The sequence below is a fragment of the Pan troglodytes genome, chromosome 2 (assembly GCF_028858775.2).
Source record: "Pan troglodytes isolate AG18354 chromosome 2, NHGRI_mPanTro3-v2.0_pri, whole genome shotgun sequence".
NCBI lineage: Eukaryota > Metazoa > Chordata > Mammalia > Primates > Hominidae > Pan > Pan troglodytes.
The window spans coordinates 155,369,623-155,382,881 of NC_086015.1; the positions used below are offsets into that span (position 1 = coordinate 155,369,623).

At 37.5% G+C, this 13,259-nt stretch overlaps 1 long non-coding RNA gene across 1 annotated transcript in view; it reads right to left on the minus strand.

Annotated features, from left to right (window-relative positions):
* LOC107970815 (uncharacterized) overlaps positions 1-13,259 on the minus strand; it is a 45,795-nt gene that overhangs the window by 14,233 nt on the left and 18,303 nt on the right. The window contains exon 2 of the long non-coding RNA XR_001713739.3: positions 1,120-1,194. This is a non-coding gene — a long non-coding RNA (uncharacterized LOC107970815). The remainder of the gene's footprint in view (positions 1-1,119; positions 1,195-13,259) is intronic.

The following is a 13,259-nucleotide window of genomic DNA, read 5'->3' on the forward strand; positions in this document are numbered from 1 at the left end:
AACAACTCATTAAGTAAAAGTGGTGGTAATAATGTTGAGATAAAGCTTATGAGACAGAGAATCCTGTAAGCACAGGCATTCAGTATTTTATTAAGATATCTGACAAATACATTATGCTCTACTTATGATCAAGATTGAGAAATGTTGACCAAATTGCAGTAAGGTCAGGCAAATTTCACAACTAATTTTTTCTAAATAGTTAATATGAATCTGAATAGTCATCTAGGAATGTACTTCAGATTCTGGCCTTATTCAACAATTTTATTAATGCCTATTATAAGGTCATTTGCTGCATGCTGATCAAACCTGTATATAAACAATTTGGGAGTAATAGATAATATGTTAACTGAAAGAATAGCAATATCAACAGATTAAAACAAGAGACTAATTATACCCAGATGTTATTTAACAGGTATGTAATGAAAAGTTCTAATTGTGGTATACAAAACCATTTACACAACTATAAAATATGGGTCTGATGCCTTAGTAGCCTGGTGGGAAACATTTAAGTTTAGTTGACAGTAAACTCAATATGATTTCCCTTTGTATAGTAATTGCTAAGAAAAGTTAATTATGTTATTATGTATTAATTGAAATATGTGTCCAGAAGGGAGGAAAAATAATCATACAATATCCAGTTAATATGTTGTGTTGTATTTAGTGTTCAACTTACAGAGAAACTTTCACAAATTGGAATTTGTCTAAAGCAGACCACCTAGAATAATGAGGGACTTGACATTAAGTTACAAGAATAAAAGCAATAAGAAAGGGACAATTTAAGCTGTTGTTTTCAGATTTGAAGGGAGGACTCAAAGTTTTAAACTTGCCTGTAGCGCTAATCTTTGGATCAACATTAAATAAATAAACAAGTAGAGTTGACTCAAAAGATAATCAGCTTAGTTAGCTGTATACTCATTATCAGTGGGGCCATAAAAACAGATGATGAAGGTAATTCAGGAATCAGAAGTTAAACTAAGTTTTTCCTAAGACACTTAGAAGATTCTCTAAGATTTATGATTCTTTAGGTTTTAGTTGCTATGTTGTTGATGATGTTTAAATGAAATGCCTCACTCCAAGTACCTTGCCATGACATTCTCAATTTTTTTATCTGTTACCTACCCATATATCCACCTTTGTCTTCTACTATGCCAGTCTTGAGTCTTGTGCACTTGGTGATATTTGACCATTTCTTACCTATAAGAACAGCAATTTCATATGGTTAAATCCAATAATCTAAATTTTCTCCAAAGATGCCTTAAACTTTCCAGCCTCTAGGTATATATGATTCCATTTCTGTAATGTAACAGTCCAGAACACTCTCCACCTCCACTTATTCAAATACTACTTTGTGTTTAAAGTTCAGTTTGTCCACTCATCCATGAAGACTTCTTTAGTCATTTCAACGTCTGATTGTCTACCTCTGCACATCTTTAGGACTTCTCACCCAGGACAAATGATATTGCTTTATATGGTTATTTGCCTTCTGCTATTAAGCCCTGGCTCTCACAAGTGCCATACCCAGTGTTTATCGAGCTACAGTATGACTTTCCAAACAGTAGGGGCTCAATATCTAGCTGCCGATGATACAGTTGCAAAGTTCAGAAGTGGCTAACCACTCTGCATCTGAATAGAACTGATGCTGAATGAAAGGCTATCATAATTTCTCACAGGGTCTCTGACCCATGATTCACTGTAAAATGTAATTAACATACAGTTCTCATACTTTGTAGTTAGCAGAGACAAAACTGAACATTTGTAGGTACATGCATATTAGGAAGGCTTTGGGCAGTGCAGTTACCAGGGTTGTTTGTGTAGAACTATGAATTAAAGAGTTTTGCAAAGGCAGATCTAACATTCTTTTCCGCACAATGAGGTAAATCTTCCATTTGTACATTCACTCCCATTTTCATCTCTTTCTCTCCTTGAAATTTGTTTTGCAAGAACATTTTAATGCATTTATCTCCTTCCCTCGGCTTGTGAAATTACTCATGCCTGGGATGCATAATCGAGAGGTGTCCTGTTACATCCATGGGATTTGAGGCTTTATGAATCATTCCAATATCAGAAGAATGTTTGTATAAGAAGAAATAGATTTATATGAAAAAATGTATAAAGAATTTTTAACAACCCTGGCTCTTGGTTTGGGCAGGCTTACAAGGGAGAATTTCTATGTATGCAGGCAGCAAATACATATAGTTGGCAACATTTAAATATTAAAATAGCTTCATGAAGGCAGGTGCTTTTTCACTGGGAATTTGCAGTGTGCATTTTCATCAATTTATCCTCCTCATTTTTACACATTGGAAAGGAATGTCTTTAATCCTCAGATTAGCACATGGCAGTCCTTTAAAACTGGAATTACAATTTCTCCAAGCACACGGACATACGTGGTATGGAAAAGGGATAATTATCTTTACAGAAAAGCTACTAGGATGATTTGCCTGAGGGTGGATATGAAATCCTCTGGACATATTTCAGAGAAACAGCAATTTTTAAAAACATGATCGTTAGCTACTCTCTACTTGAAATAATGAGGTTTGTTTTTATTAATGAGAAGTTCTGGAGTTCTGTTTTCATAATGGTCGAGACATTGTGTGTGTGTGCATGTGTGTGTGATCTCTAAAATTTTATTTATACTTATTAAAATTAGGTTTTAGGCTACCAAGAATTTTTGAGAACACTAGAGGCTCCTTGTCACAATAGGAATCATCGGAATTTCAGTAAATGTTATTTAGTCTAGGGAAGCCCTTTCAAATGAAATGGCTAACACTGGAAATAATGCTGGGCATAGGAAGAGTGTGGTTTGTGGTTAGAAAGCCTGCAACTTCTAGTTCTCCAAAAGATCCTTTTTGCTGTATTCCTGTTCTCCTCATTTTTTGAAGTTTCCTAGCATATTTGATTTTCAGAAACTTTTCACAAAAATACCTGAAATTCTTTCACATAAATGAAAATGAATCATTAAATGTAAAACAAAATATTGGAGCTGTAATGGAGACCTGGGTCCCATCAAATCCAACTCCTTTAGAATTCTATAGAAATGAAGCACGCTCTACAGAAGTTAAGTGTACAACTGAATTATTGAAAAGCTGGACATGCAGACAGTGTGTTCATTCCTTTTCATCATTGCCCTTTTAAGTCTGTTTTATCAAATACTTCTTTCCTGCCCTGGGATAAAATCTTGGGCTTTTCCAACTACTCTCAGGTATTAATGAATAGTGTGAATGAATAATCTAATTTTCCAAGCATTGAAAAGTTTAATATCCGTATCAGTTAGCTCTGGGCGCCATAACAAAATACCACAAACTAAATAGCTTAAAATTTATTTATCACAATTCTGGAGGCTGGGAATTCCAAGATCAGAGTGACAGCTGATTTGGTTCTTGATGGGGTATCTCCTCCTGACTTACAGACGGCCACCTTCTTGATCGTGGGGAAAGAGAAGGAGAGATCTTTCTCTCTCTTCCCCTTCTTATAAGGCCACTTATCAGATTAGCACTCTCTCTCCTCCATGACCTCATTCAGCCTTTACTGCCTCCTAAAAGCCCTATCTCCAAATATAGTCACATTGGTGGTTAGGGCTTCAACATCAAAATCTGGGGGAAGGGGACACAATTCCAACAATAACAATATCAAAGCTTCTGTCTCTCCTCTAATTCATAGCTGAGGCCTAACTAAGCCAGTTTTGGAAAGTGGTCACCTTTTTCCAGTTTTATGTTATTATTCATCCTAGCTTTTGTATTCCTCAATGGTCACAAAGCTGCTTCTTTCTTATGTGATGTGGAAGAAAGATGGGGAAAGAAAGAAGGGGAATTGGTATCATGTAGTTCTCCTTTCTCTATTCATGCACTTGAGCAGATCTCAAAAAGTTTGTACTTTTAGGGTGTCCTTGGGAGCTTTTCAAACAAACCCATCATTATTCAGGGTCCTCTTCTGCTGAAGACCACAGTGCTACAGAGTGTCTCCTCTAGTTGACTGTGTATGACACCTTCCTCAGTCCCTGCTTCTGAGTTTCCTACAGAGACTTTCCTAGTTGTGTTGCCATGTTCCTCTATGACCTTCATAGTCAGGCTCCCCTTCCAGATAACTCAAATCCAGCTACCTTCTGGGAGCCATGCAAATGTCTACTTTAACTTGTCAGGAAGAAATAACAATCAAAGCTAGCACTCACTATGTGCCAAACCCAGTGTCAAGCACTCACCATACTTCAACTCATTTCATTCTCACAACCCTCATTTGAATTATTTCTACAAAGCCACAGAAAAATTAGTTACGCAACCATGAACACTTAGTTAATAAGTGGTGGATGTGAAATATGGACTTAACCAGTAGAGACACAGAAACTACACTTTGAACCACTGCACCACACTGAGAGAATGACCAAGAGTGTTTCTTTTCCTCCAAATCTGTCTCATCACTCTGTCATCATAGGCAGCTCCAGCCTCAGTTTCTAGGTGTAAGTCAGGGACTCTTCCTCATTTTTTTCCAACTGAAGGAGCACAGACTAAGTCCTTCAAGGGTTTCATGGAAGTCTGCCTCATTCGATTTATCTGGAAAGCACCACCTGCTCTCCTCTATAATGAGAAGGAGAATAATCAAAACAATGTCTTTGGACAAGCTCACTGGATCCTTTTAATGAACTCATATGGTATTGTTTAGCTAAAGATGGAAGATCCAATTTTAAGGCCCCACTCAGATGGCCTAGAACATCCCACTAGAACATACGGGTATTTCATACCTGGTGCTTTAATCTTTGAGGCCCCACTGAAATTTGCCAAGGGAGGGAGCATACCATTTTGACATTCTATTTAATGAATTGCTCACTATCACACAATTATCTAGTTGCTAAGCCAGAAAGAAGTAGTCACATAGCTACTAACAAAGTTAACAAATCTCTAGGAAAACATGGATTTTCTCAGGAATCAAAGCTAAAGGATAAAATGGCAATGTATGTGGGTATATTTCTGGGATGTGTGTGTGTGTGTGTGTGTGTGTGTGTTTAATCCGCTATCCATTCTGTCTTCTAACAATAGCAACCATATTTTCTTCTAATGAAGTACTCCACTTATACCTCAGGCTATGTGATCCAGGCAAAATGTACTCAGCTCCCATAGTTCTAGGGGTAGGTATCTGAACTCATTGCAGCCAAATTTCATAGCCACAATAACCAGTTAAGGGATGTACAAGGGACCCAGTTTAGTACAATGAGAGTTTCCTTAGACTTATTCTGGAACTACTATAAAACAGATACCTTATTTCTTCTGGACTTGCTAAAACTGGTAGCCAATTTTTCTACCAATGGAGATGACCTACCTAGGTATGAAGCGCAAATATAGGAAAACAGCCTGAAAAGAAAGTGAAAGAATCATGATGGCATATCAGAAACTCTGGATCCAATCATATCTGAAGCTAAATACCTAAAATCTTCAATTATATGGAATCAATACATCCATTTATCAATCAACTTGGAAATAAAATATCACAATAGAGTATTAATGGATGGTAAAGAGTTTTTACAGGGCCCATCATGGGGTGTGGACTGATCCTGTTGACACTCCTGAAATTATATTTCATATGTAGTTGATTTTCCTGCTTCTCTACCCCAGTCATTGTCAATGTCCTATCTGCATCACTTTGCAGTCACCTTTGTGCAGAGTCACGGGATTTTAAATTCAAACACCTGAGACTCTGCTTGAAGGCTTCTGGCCATGAAAGACCTTTCTGCTTATGCATTGGTTAGGCCAGAATTTCTGAGAAGTTTATGCATCCTTGAAGTAGACTTCAAAAAATGACCATAAAAAAATTGGTAGATAAATACCCTAGTTCCCTCACACCTTATTTGAGATGACACACAGCCTACCAGAGGTCCCTAACAGAACTGAGCCACTATTTCCACAGAGATAGCCTGCTCAATTATACATTTAATTGGCTTTCTTCCCTTACTCTAACTCATCACTTTCCACTTCCTTAGTGACTTCTTGAGATCACCTCCTAAGTAAACTATTTGCATTCAGAGTTTGCTTGTAGGGAAACTCAATCAAGACACCTTGCACTGGTTACGTGTCCTCTGACACACTTATAGGTGTAGTGGTGATGATTAGCACTGTCATTGTACATAAAATCTCTTGGACAAGGGAGTTTTTGGACAAGGAAGAATTTCTATCTATGCAGGCAGCAAATACATATAGTTGGCAACGTTTAAATATTAAAATAGCTTAATGCAATCAGGTGCTTTTTCACTGGGAATTTACAGTGTACATTTTCATCAATTTTGCCTGCTCATTTCTACACATTGGAAATAAATGTCTTTAATCCTCAGATTAGCACATGGCAGACCTTTAAAACTGGAATTACAATTTCTCCAAGCATAGGGACATACCTGGTATGGAAAAGGGATAATTATCATTACCCCTGAGCTTTCAAAAACACTTCAACTACCACTTCACCCAGGATCTAGCTCACTGGCACAAGTGAAAGGCAGCATTGTATCTTTTTTCAATTCTGAGGTTTTCAACCATTCAATGCATAGGAGAATCTTGTCCCAAGACAACACATTGTCCCATTTCCCACAAACACACCAACTTTTCAGAAGCACCAAGATAGAGTGAACTCTCCTATATAAAAGGATCACAGGGTTACCTTGAATTTCTGAACGGGAGAGGGCCCTTCCTTCTTATCTAAAGGAAGAGAAATAGTATAAGAATTGATTTTCACACAGGAAGGGGAATATCACACTCTGGGGACTGTTGTGGGGTGGGGGGAGGGGGGAGGGATAGCATTGGGAGATATACCTAATGCTAGATGAAGAGTTAGTGGGTGCAGTCCACCAGCATGGCACATGTATACAGATGTAACTAACCTGCACAATGTGCACATGTACCCTAAAACTTAAAGTATAATAAAAAAATAAAAAATAAATAAATTGTTTTACTTTACATATGAAAAGGTTATAGAAGGAATAAAATATTTTAGCTTAAAAAAATTGATTTTCCATAAAACGTATTATGCATTCTGGGACAATTTTCAATGTAAAATAATTACTCCAGGACAACTGGTGTGAACTGAGACTGTCACATGCAACCTGGGACATATAGAGTTACCCTAGGTAAGACCCAAGGTAAAAAACAAAGCAGAACTCTCCTTAAGTGAAAAGATTTCACAAGTTTCCCCCAAATACCTCTGCTAAGCAGGACTTTAATACTTTCAAAGTGGGCTGCCCCTTTTTGTCAAATCTTATATCTTAAAATTACTTTTCCATGAGCCAACATGCTGCCAATACAACCATCTATTTTCACTTTCCTCAAACAAAATTTATGCTCCCTGAGAGTATAACCACTTCACCCACCTTCCAGGAACATTTACATTTTAAAAGGTAATTTTGTTAAATTATGGAATGTACTATTTAGAAGAAAGAGAATAATGTGGTAAGTAATTTTTTTTTTACTTTTCAAGTATAAAAAAGGATATTTGGAAACAGGGAAACTTTCATATATTCTGCCAGAAAGAAAGTAAGCTTTTAGCACTAGATTTATTGTGTAGAGATTTTCAGTGGAGTGTCAAAATAGTTTCCCGCCTCATGTGGACTTCTTATTCCAAGCCCTACTATGTGAAGGGTGCACCCTGGAGATTACCAGGGAGAAGGCCCTACCTTGGCTCTTGTCTCCAAGATTCAGAAGGCAAGTATGGGTGGAGTATATCCACACAGTTTTTGCATTGGGATTTCAGTACCACCCTTCCCCAAACATCAATTAATATTATTATAATATGGTCAGATTTCAAAGAGTCATGGAGTTCCTTTATTTACTGTTGATCAGAGTGCCAATACCTCTGCAGTTTTTCATAAACTACATGTAGCAATTCTATCTTTGTATCCATCATATTGCCATAATATCTTCCAGGTGTTGCTTTTCTTTACACTTTATTGGACCAAAACAACAGAAACATGTTTGTATTAGCATACATACACATGTGAGCACATGAACACACATACTCTATGTCATTTAAGTGTAGGTTTTCAAAAAACTGTGCAGTTTACTTTGACTTTCAGCCATACACAATTGCTCAGGTAATGTTTTGAACATTTCTAATGTGTTCTTTTGCATCTCTGAAAAGAATAACCTTTGCCTTGAGTACATAACATGTGTATAGGGGAAATTATAAATTCTTAACTGAAGAAATTCAGAGAAAAAAACACACTGTATCACTTAGGAATTGACTCTGGCTGCTAGGAACAGAGAACTGACTATAGTGACTAAAAATGTGCGCATTTTATTCTTTCATTAATGGAAGTCCAGAAGTAGGCCCTCCAGGGTTGGTATGGTGGCCCCAGAAAGTCACTGAGGGCCTAGGCTCCTATTATTTTTGCTCCACCATCTTTAATACATGGCTTAAATTTTCAAAGTCAAAAAATGGCTCATAAAGTGTTACCATCACAGTGGCATTCCAAGAAGAAAAAAAAAGATAGGGACCTCTTTTGAGTTTAGTGTTCCTCTGATAGAAAGAGTGTGATATGACCAATCTCTCTTAAATCCTTGTCTAATATGGCTATTTGCTAAACAATCCCTTTAGTTAACGCTCAGCCTTGCCTTGGGGAAAAATTGCTTAGTTTCTACTGTAATTTATCTCTCCCTTGTCTTCTACCTCTGAAGTGATATATAATATCTGGAGGAAGAAGTATGTGGCTTGGGAGACTTGGTGTCTTTAGCAAGAGAGTGCAATCACCTGGCTTCACAGTGGGCCTTCAATGACATCCATGGGTCTCCAGTGTCCAGTCTTTGACTTCCTACTACCTAAGTGTCTTGCTGGCCTCCAGGACAAAAGTTTGTAATTTTTTGCTACAGTGAAGCATGCTATTTCTTTACCTGCTTGATTCATTTTCTTCTTGATTCAGTTTCCTCTTGATTCAGCTTTTCCTGTATATAGACCCATCTACTATTTCTACCTCCTAAAACAGCCTCCTACATGGCAACCCACCCATCTCGTTTGCTCTCAACACAATGTCCACAGTACATAGGAAATGAAAGAGCCTCTGGGATGACCCTACAAATTCTGTATGCATGACCACGCCACTGTGCCCTCATAATTGCACTAAGGCTCCCCTGCATTGGGCTAGGATACCCTACACAGCAATTTGTTCCTTAGGTACCCACAAAGGAAACAGAACAGAGTGTACTGACTTGGTATTGTTATCATTTATCAAACATGTTGCTTCTCTGGATCAAAGCTGGAAAAGAGAAGTCTAGATATAGCACCTGATCTCTTGGAAATATTAACAAGACAAATATTAATTTGTCTTCCTAAATACATGAACTCATCAGCTTTGCACTAATAGACCTAAACTATCCATCTGCTGGAGGAAGACTAAAATGTATTACAAAAAGAAACCACTTATTGTGGTGGGAATGAAAAGAGATATTTCACTGCTGTTATGCAAATAAGATAATGCAGTAAGAAAAGTGTCTTGCGAGCCACTACATTATCTTGAAAAATGATCCAATAAACTTTTTAAAAAATCTGTTTTTCTTACCGTTTTGTATTTCAATAACCAAGCCTGGAAGATCAGTATCAGAGTTTTCTCCAGTGTAGAGAAAATGTCCCTGTCTCCATAAGGTTTGAGAGGAGATCAGAGTTATAAAAGAGTTTGGAACAGAGGGAGAAATTCCCAGAAGATGGCACAAAGAAGGGGAGATAGGAAGATAGAAGAGGAGAGAAAAAATATGTTGATTAACAGGAGAGCAAGACTATCAGAAACGTTTCCAAATCTTGAGCCTTTGGTTATCCATACCAATCTGTGATCTTGTCAGGTGGAAGAAAGTCTTAAGATTTACCTTTCCTAGTCACCTTTGGTTTCCATACAACTTAAACAGGTTGTATAGAAAACTTCTCTTAAAGTGGTTGAGAATCGGGTGTGGACTTTGGCAGATGGGATGGTTTTGGCAGGGACAAGGTGGCTTTATGGAAAGCGCAGCAGAGTAGACCACCAGATGGAGCCCAAGTGAGCTTTACAACTTGACATCGAGGGGCCTATAGCAGCATCAGGAAATGAACTGGGTTATCCATTTCTTTATCCATCCACTAGACTCTTACCAAGCTGTCAGAGAGACTAGAGTGTGCACCACTCCACCACAGCCACAAATCCATACAAGTGCCAAATGAACAAGTAGTGACAAGGCAGAAAGAAGACACTGCTCTGTAGATACATTTAGGAAGAAAAGCTGATCAAACTAAGCTTTCTCTTTTTCCAGAGAAACGGTATTAATGACGTAGAGAAATCATATGAATTATCCAATTGAGCTAAGTTTTAAATTCGGCTTGGTATTTAGTAGTCTCTTCCCAATTCCTGGTGAGTATTGGTTGTCTTCGCCTCTCTGAGTTACAGTAAAGTTTTTGACTCCTGTTATATTAGGATTCCCTCTCCTCAATTAGACTCAAAATCCCATCCTATCACGTGCTTCCCGCATTGCAATGTCCTGGAAAAATAAATTAAAAGGACATTTTTACAGTAAACCTACTCTGCTTCCTAATTTTTGAAATAATCAGATCTGCTTCCAAATCCTCATTAGCTGTATTGATGAGCTGAACCAAACAATGAGGAAACATTCACAGCTATACCTGAACTTTCAGCGTGGGCCCCACTAGGAGAAATCTTTTTGCTTCTATGTCCTTACAGCCTCATGTTCTTTTGCTCTATTCGTACCTTCTAAGTGGTGGGTTATATAATCTTTTAAAATACACATGTAGAACAATCCAACCTCTATGTTAGAGGAAAGTAAAATGATGTCCTCACAAAGGTCTAGTTATATCCTCTTCATTCTTCCTACTAAATACTGAATCTATTTAGACCCCTGAGTTCTTCTAATGGAGTGAGGGTATTATTGTATACACCAGATAGGAGTGGCCTCACTCTACTCCCCTCCTCCTTCCACCTTTTTTTCAACACATAACCAAGAGCCCTTCCTGCAGATTTTGTTTGTTAGGGCAGGTTGGTAATATGTTGACCACCTAATAACATTGGCAAGAAAATTGCATAAAAGTTGAGTCCTGCATATGATTTTACTTTATAGTCATGAAAGACTTTCCATGAAGTCAATTCTCACTGCCCCTGCCTCTTTTCCATGCTTTTTAAATGGGATATGAGTACTCACATATGTGGGAGTGGGTCAGCGATTTAAGAAATAGCCGAGTAACATTTTCCCAAAGAATCAATTATACTTAAAGACTTGGATAAAAACCATTCTCAAAATCCTATGAACTTATGCCTAAGCAAGAGTTTTAAAGAAAGTTCATCTTTGAAACAGAAGACTTTGAGCTATAGTCCCAAACCATCCCATACCCTCCCCATCCCTCAAGACACATGCTGTCTCCATCCACTGCCAAACTTCCTCATTTCATACAGATAAGAAGCTTTGGATTTTTTTTTGCATAAGTCCATGTAAAATTCAAGAGTTATCATATTTAAGAGTGAAATTGCCCTAAGGAAACTTTCTACTATTATAGTTTAGTAGTGAAGTAAGGAAAGTAGGGAAGTAAGGAAAGTCCGAATTTGGGGCAGTGTATGACTGTATATTTAAGATAATCTGGTATACAGGTTCTTGACACAAATTCTCAAAGGCAATCAGAGTTTTTGACCATTTAGATATGAATTATCAATATTAAATAAGCTAAGAAATGCCAATTGGGTTTTGAAAGAAGTAAAATTGGGAGATTATATTCATATAAATTATGCTATTATTTGGCCCTGATTTTGTGTGTGTGCGTGGTATGAGTGCATACATGTGTGTGAGTGCATGCACATGTGCTTGTGTGCATGTATGCATGCCTGGGTGTGTGCGTGTACACGTGTGCATGTGTGCATGTATGTGTGTGCGTGTGTGTTCTACACTAAAGTGAAGTTTGTTCTGCAAGCTACTGGCTTGGTTAAAAAGGTTTGGAAACATGAGTGCAGTTCCAGTCATAACATTTAGACCTTCATTTCAATCCCATAATAGTTAGCTTAAGTAATGTCTAAATATTTCTTTAAGCCACAATATCCTATTTTCAGCAACGGACTCTAAATCATAATGCACTGTATTTGCCTCTTTCTGACTTGGAATAAGTTCCCATGTGGAACAGTTGTAAGCTCCTTTGAGATGTATCAACTGCACCAAGATATAAAGTAAGACTGGCAAAAGGAAATATGTTTGAATCCCTGCTCTGACGAAATAATTCAGAAAAATTTTATCTATATGCTCTGCATCTGATTTAGTTCTGTGTTGGCATCTGCTTCTCATTGAGCAGAATCACCTCTGTTACTATTAAAAGGCCAAGAGCTGTCTTTGAAATTACAATGACGTGCAATTAAGAAGTTATTTCAGTTATCAGCATACAGTAACTCAACTAGCCATAGTTAAGAAAGTGTATAAATTCCAAAGACATTCAAAACATCTGGATTTGGATGCTTCTCCCTTTCCATAATTGATGTGTTAGCTGCTCATGGGTGAAAGAACATACAGCACATTTTAGGGACATCTGTTTCAAGTTAGGGTTAATTGATTTCCATTCATGTCTTTCTCTTTTTTTGCCCAAAATATATCAGAAAATACAGATCAGGAAAAAAAAATGCATTTCAAACAAGCTTTTGTATTTAAATGCATGTATTAAGAGAGAAATATACAATTAATATAAAACTTTCTGGAATCTTTCACTACACTATGACTCAATTGTGATAATTGTCCTTAAAATCATAACTAAGACATTGAGTAATTAGTATGTCGTCATCACTGTGTTTAGTAATTTACAATCATTATCTTTTTTTTTCTTCTTTCTTTTTTATTTTAGACAGAGTCTCACTCTATCACTCAGGCTGGAATGCAGTGGCGATCTCGGCTCACTGCGATCTCTGCCTCCTTGGTTCACAAGATTCTCGTGCCTTGGCCTCCTGAGTAGCTGGAATTACAGGTGCACCCCAACACGCCCGGCTAATTTTTGTATTTTTTGTAGAAACAGGGTTTCTCCATGTTGGCCAGGCTGGTCTCAAACTCCTGACCTCAATTGATATGATTTTCCAAATGAAGAAAGGTAGTCAGAGATGGAAAATAATTTGCCCAAGGGCACAACTCTTAGCAAAAGGAACAGCTGGAATTCTCACCTAAATGGTTTGATACCAAAGCCCACATTGTATAATTGCACTAATGGGTTATAAAATGCAATAGTGACAAAACCATTATATGGCACCAATCCTGCTGTGTGCAAAGCCTTACATGAAGTACGTTCAAAAATTTTTC